Source organism: Vitis riparia, chromosome 10 (genome assembly GCF_004353265.1).
Source record: "Vitis riparia cultivar Riparia Gloire de Montpellier isolate 1030 chromosome 10, EGFV_Vit.rip_1.0, whole genome shotgun sequence".
NCBI lineage: Eukaryota > Viridiplantae > Streptophyta > Magnoliopsida > Vitales > Vitaceae > Vitis > Vitis riparia.
The window spans coordinates 9018617-9025369 of NC_048440.1; positions in this window are offsets into that span (position 1 = coordinate 9018617).

Here is a 6753-nt window from a genome sequence, read left to right on the forward strand (position 1 = left end):
TATCTTCTGAGATTATTTTAAAACATATTAAGATAGTTGTGTGACTTTTCATATGACTTTAAGACATCTATAAGTTAATTGTAAAAATCAATTGTTGAATACCTTTAAAAGATGCTCTGTTCTAGACCTATTATCATCATCATGAAATCTAGTACTAAATGAGGGTTGGGTAATTAATTTAGTCACTTAGATGATAAACTAGACCATATAGGAGATGTTATCTAAAAGTTTTCTTGATAAAACTTAACTTCTGGGTATTTGTTTTAGATTATTTTGTACAGTTTTCTATTCTAATCGTTTGTTGACTTTTTTTTCTGTGAAGTAACCCCTTTGTGCATAAATTTGTTATTGTTTGGAATATAATCGATTAATTTGGCCTATTGGATGTTTATCTAGACATGTTAAAGATGTTACCTAATTTTTATTTTGGTGAGATAACCTTTCTTGATATTTATTTGGAGTTTATTTTGTGAACCGATATTCTACCTTTTTCATGAGATTTCCTTGGCTTTTGATAATTTAGTCACTTTTTATCATACTTGTGAACTTTCCTTGACTTGAGACATGCTAAGTGTATATATATAGGTTTAGTTATTTTTTTATTTATTATTCTTTAATCTTATCATTATTATTGGTGAATTAACCTCATTTTTATAGAATTACTAATGCTTGCTACACAGGTACGCTCTCTATCTTCCCATTTTAAAGTTCCATGAATATGTATGTCATTAAGAACTATATCCTTGTTTGATATTGACTTTGGGTGCCTTGATGTTCATTTGGTTTCCTTTGATAAAATGCATGTTGAGTAATATAATACCTGAACTAACTTTGGTGTTTTATGATAGCATTTAAGTTATAGGTCTAGGTATGCATATTATCCTTTCTTTACGATAGTGTTTTGAATCCTTGTTTGGCATGTTAGAATTAGTAGAGTTTTTGAAATCACCTTAACTTATCTAGGAATTCGTAATCAACTGATTAATTGTCATATTTCCCTCAACTAAGCTGGTAGAGACCTTGTTAGGGCTTAGAGGGGTGTTATCTCTTTAGAGGTACCTTCCTGATAGGTAACCTGATCCCCAAACCCAAACTCAGGTTTTTCGTAGACTACTTTTCCAAAAAAATCAAGAGTCCTTTTAGGGGTTTTGTTCTTACTTGTTTTCCTCTTTAAAAATAAATAAAAGTAAATGGCAACTCTAACTTTTTATAAAAATCAGTTTTTCACTTTAATCAAAAGCGAGTCTCGCCAATCGAGTGGGAACGCATCGTGAAATATGTGGGTCTACAGGTGCACTAGGATTTTCATGCATTGCATTCTTTACTTATGTACCAAAATCATCCAAGAGTTATTTTGTTTTAAATTTTTTAAAATTTGATGATTTCATGTTTTCAACTAAAACCTTGTGTCAAATATTTTCCAAACTTTTTAAAAAGATTTTAAGTTGAAAAAGTTGGTTGTTGAGCCAAAAACGGCTCAACCGGTTGAACTGGATGAGGAACCGGTCAACCCCCTAACTCAATCGGTCAACCACCAGCTCAACCGATCGAGAGGTGCAAAAAACCTTTTCTCTCTTCCAGAATGGTTGTTCAACTGGTCCAGGTGTGAACAGTAATCAGTCGACCCCCACCTCAATTGGTTAAGGTGTGAACAATAACCGGTCGAGGTCCAACAGTCACCTACCAAGCATTAAATACTAACGGCTAGTCAATCGATCGACTCTCAGCTCGACCGGTCGAATCCCTAATGGCTAGTTTGGATTTTTTTTTTTCCTCTATAAAAAGCTTCCAATCTTCATTGTTTCAGGAGCTTAACCTTCCAAAACCTTTCTTGAATATATTTGAGCCTTGGAAGAGTGTTTTATAGTGCACCATTGTTCTAAAACTTGCATATCTTTAGTGCATCATTCAATCCTAGTTTTCTTGTATCTTTGAGCCTAAAGTTTTGTACTAGGATTTTGTGAAATTATTTGTATATCTTTGAGAGGAAGAATCCAAGTGTGAGGTATCACTTAGGGATTCTCAAGTATGGGGTATCACTTGAGAGGTTGTTCAAGAGCGGGATATCTCTTGAGAAGTGTAAAGGGTGCTTGGAGCCAAAAGTCTAAGAAGGTGGATTGGAATCATAATCCAATTGTATTGCTTGAAGGCTTGGTTTGGAAGCCTTGAATTAGTGGAACCTCAAGATTGGGATTGAAGCTAGAAGAGAGTGGATGTAGGTCGAGTTGCACCGAACCACTATAAAATCTTGTGTTTGCATTCTCTCTTCCCTACTATTTTACTTTATATGCAATTGTCTTTATATTGTTTTATTATATACTTGCATATAATTGTCTCTTGTATTCACATATTTTAAATTTATAAAAAAGAAACCATTACCCTATTCACCCTCCCTCTAGGGTGATTACCATAGGTTTGATTAGCCTAATTTTTCTAACAAAGAAAACTTCCAATTTATGAGATTTTGAAACTTTGAGAGCACCTTATCTTAATAAAGGAACTTTAATTCTCATATTCAAAATTTCTCATAAATTTACTTTCCTTAGTCCTACATCTTTCCAAGTTAAAAAATATTCTTTGATATGAAACTAATTTCCATAATAAGTTATTTCATTAAATATTTCTGAGAACACAACCTTTAGTAAATTCTTAATGGATTATTCTCTATGAAAAACTTTGAAAAATGTTTATTTCCTAAACGAAATCAAACATTTCATTTTGGAAAGTATTTTCAAAACATTTTATTCTCATTAAATTACTAAAACCTTCAAAAATATTTTGGTAACCTCTTTTAAAATAAATTCTCTATCATGAAAATTTCAAATCTTTTTATTTATTTTCTAAATTAGAAAGCTTGTGCTAAAATAAAGTTGCTCTCATTTTCCTTGTCCTTGAACTTTCCTTATCCAAACATATTCCTTCTCTTAGGGGGGAAGAGCCTGAAGAACTTGAAGTTATCCTCTTTCTCTCAAGGTAGAAGAGCCTAGAAGACCACTAAAGGTGTTGTTTTCTTTCTCTCATGGGGGAAGAGCCTTGAGAACCACCTTTCCTAAAAGAAAAGAAAAGTTCCAAAGGGAAAAACAATTTATGATTAGCAACATCTAATTTAAATAAATAAACTTGAAATAAAATCTTCTCATGAATTTTTTTTAATTGAGAAAATCCATTTTTTTATGTCATGCTACACATGCAATAAACAACAATAACATAAAATAATATACTAGGAAATAATCAAGTTTAGGTTGAGGGAACTAGGTCAACCAATTAAGGGAACTAGTTCAACTAGTTGATAAGATTTTGTGTGTTTTGGGCTCATTATTATTATTATGATTATTATTTTAGCCTTCCAGTGGTGTTTTAGGCTAGTTTTTGTTAGCTTAGCCATGGGTTAGAGACCATTTGGATTTAGTTTTGTTTTTTTGGGGTTTTAAGTTTTGGAGGAGATGAGAAAGTGTTCAAATCTCCATCATTCCTTGTCCTATAAAAAGGGACCTTAGGAGCTCAATTTTAGGGGGATTATATGAATGTTTTGGTAAAGAAGACTTTGTCAATCTTTAGAAAGAGAAAAATGAATAGTTTTTTCTTAGGAGAAGTCTTGGTTTAAAGGAAGATTTAGGAATTTTTAGAAAGCAAGTGCTTACTTATGAAAAGAACTTTTGGTAAGTCCCTTTGATTCATTTCTTGCATTTCATTCTCTATTCATTTTCATTTTCTTTTAATTCGTGGGTTAACTTGCATGTTAGGTGTGGATATTAGAGGCCACATACTTGTTTGTTGGTTATTTGTTCATAATCTATGGTTGTTGTTCTTCTTTTCTTCTTTTAATTCATCCAGTTTGGTTAAGAGAATGCGTAGACCCTATCTAGTAGTTATTTTCAAAAATATTTGTGGAAAACAATTTTTAAAAATTGTTCTCTAATGTTTTGCAGAACAAAAATTTGTTTGAAAACCTGAAATATTTTTAACATGTTTTTAATATTTTAAAATATGTTTTAAAAATAATTTTTATATCCAGTGTTTTATTTTTAATCATAAAATAAAAAACAGTTTTCAATTGTCAAATGTGTTTTCTTGGTATTTTTTATTTTTTTTATTCTATAGAACAAAAAACTGTTCTTAAAAATAGTGCCAAACAAACCCTTAATCTTTGTTTTATTTTGTTGCACAATGTCTTCAATCTTTTTATTTTACTTTTTAGGGATTTCAGTTTTCCCCTTTATTTTAATGGTTTTTGAAAGTTTTTTTTAATTAATTTTAAAATAAATTTTGAAAGCCACAAGTGCTTGTTTATTTTCCAATCTAAAATACCTTTTGAAGCTTCTTTTGACCCCTTTTGGATTTTGTTTTCAAATTTGGTTATAAAACCCATTTTTAAACCCTCTTTGCTCAAGTTTCAAGAAACTTTTAATGGTCAATTTTGTGACCCTAGGTCAAGCCTCCTTCCATAGGCTTTGATCTTATCTTTATGCTTGAAAAGATCAGTAGTTACTCTCTTTATTTTTGTGATTTTTGAAAAAAAAAAATAAATTGATTTTTAATTAACCATTCTCATCCCTTTTGAATCTCTTTTCATGGACATTTAGGGTTTGAGATTATGGTCATTTTAAGTTCAATAATAGTTATCATGTTCATTGGTACATAATGCATGATTTCACATGAGAAGATCCCCATCTATAAGTATTTCTTTGTTCATTTCATCCCCATTTTCCATGTGTGAGTGTGAATTTAGCCCTCCATGCCTCTTATGAGTTCAAATTCATACTCATTTATGGGTTGAAAAGGAGTAAATGCCCTTTGGATTGGTCCATGGCTCATTTTTTTTCCCTACATCACTCATTTTTCAAACCTATGATTTTGGAAACATGGATAAATCTCAAAAATCTAAATTTAATTGGATTATTTCCAACCCTCATGAGCTGCTTTTCATGATCATTAGAAGGTTGGGATGTGATTTAATTCATGGAAATTATTTTGGGTTTATGTTAAAGCCCACATTCTTTGATTTTCAAAATTCACTCACTTGCAAACCTGTTTTTTTTTTTTTTTTTTTTTTTTACCCCAAAAATGTTTTTCTAATTTTGGACTTTTTGGCTTGCTCTAAAATATTTAGGATTGAAAAGTGTCTTAGACTTTTTAAATGCATCAAAGAATTTTTGTTTTGTTTGAAAAGTCTTCTCAAAGCTTGTTGAATAAATTTGTTTTTTCTAGTGTCTAAATTCTTTCCTGTTTTTTTACATCAAAAATCTTTTTGTAAATTAGTCTTAGCTCATGGATTTTTTAATTTTTTTTTTTTTATATTTTTCCTATATTATAAGATTTTGGGCTTTAGTTTAATTCAAAAATCAATTTTCCAAGATTAAAAATTAATTCCATCTTTCCTTGATTTTGCATTGACCTCAATTTGGAGTTTTGAAATGTTCTTTGAAATATGAGATAATTAGTGGATGTTTGAGCTTCATATAAATTTTACATGTATTCTAAACACTTTGAATATACTGTGTCAGTTTCTTTTTTATTTTATCTTAACTCTAAGTTTGTCAAATAATTTTGTTTTTGCATGATTTTCTATTTTTTTTAATTTCCGAGTAATAATATTTTTTGTTAAATATGAGATAATTGATGAATGTTTAGAAACTTTGGGCTTTTTATTGCATTTTAGACATTGAATATGATCTAATTTTATTTATTTATTATTTTATCTCATCTCTAACTATTTTATTTGGATTTATTTTGTAAGTATTGGCTTGTTGTTCAACTTTTGTATATCTTGTATAGACATCTTGTACATGATAAACAAGTCCTCCCCTGTAACATGACTCCCCCTTTTCTATTCTATTTAGACTTTTTTTTTTTTTTTTTTTTTTTTTTTTGTGATTGCATACCTTGATTCCTACTACAAACATGTCTAGTTTCATCCTAATGGAAAGTCCATATCCCTTGATTCCTAGGGCCCAACCCATCGGTAGGGTGGTGATGAACCTAAATCAAGATGGGCTTGACAATGGAAGTTGTAGGCTTGCCTAGGGCCCTCTCCCACTTTATCATTTGAGATTGATAAGTGCATTTTAAATCCTTAGTAATTATCTTGATGAATAAATTATTTAATTTGAGAATTTCCAAAAATATTTATTTCCTAATTGGATACCTAGTGTAATAGGAAAATATCAACTTTAAAATTTTAAATTTTCCATAAGAATATTTTTCAAAAATAATTTTGATAAAATATCCACTCTCAAATTTCAAAATCTATTTTCATAAAATTCTCCTTCTATACACAGTTAATCCAATTAATAAATATTTTATATAGAAAATATTTTCAAAGAAATTTACCTTTATCAAATTACGAAACTTTTTGGTAATAACCTTTTAATGATAAATTATCTCTAATGAAAATTTCTATTATATTTATTTTCCAAATTGGAAATACTAGTGTAATAAGGAAATTACCAATTTATGATATTTTGAAAATCTTGAGAGCACCTTATTGGAGAAAGAAACTTTAGCTTCTCATATTTAAAATTCCTCACAAATTTACTTTTCTTATCCCTACACCTTTCCAATTTAATGAATATTCTCATGGAAACTTTATAATAATTTATTCCATTAAATACTAAAAAAAAAAACATAACTTTATAGTAATTCCTTAATGGATAAAATATTCTCTATGAAAAACTTCCAAAAATATTTATTTCTTAAAAGGAATTAAAAAATCCATTTGGAAAGTATTTTCAAAATATTTTATATCTCTATTAA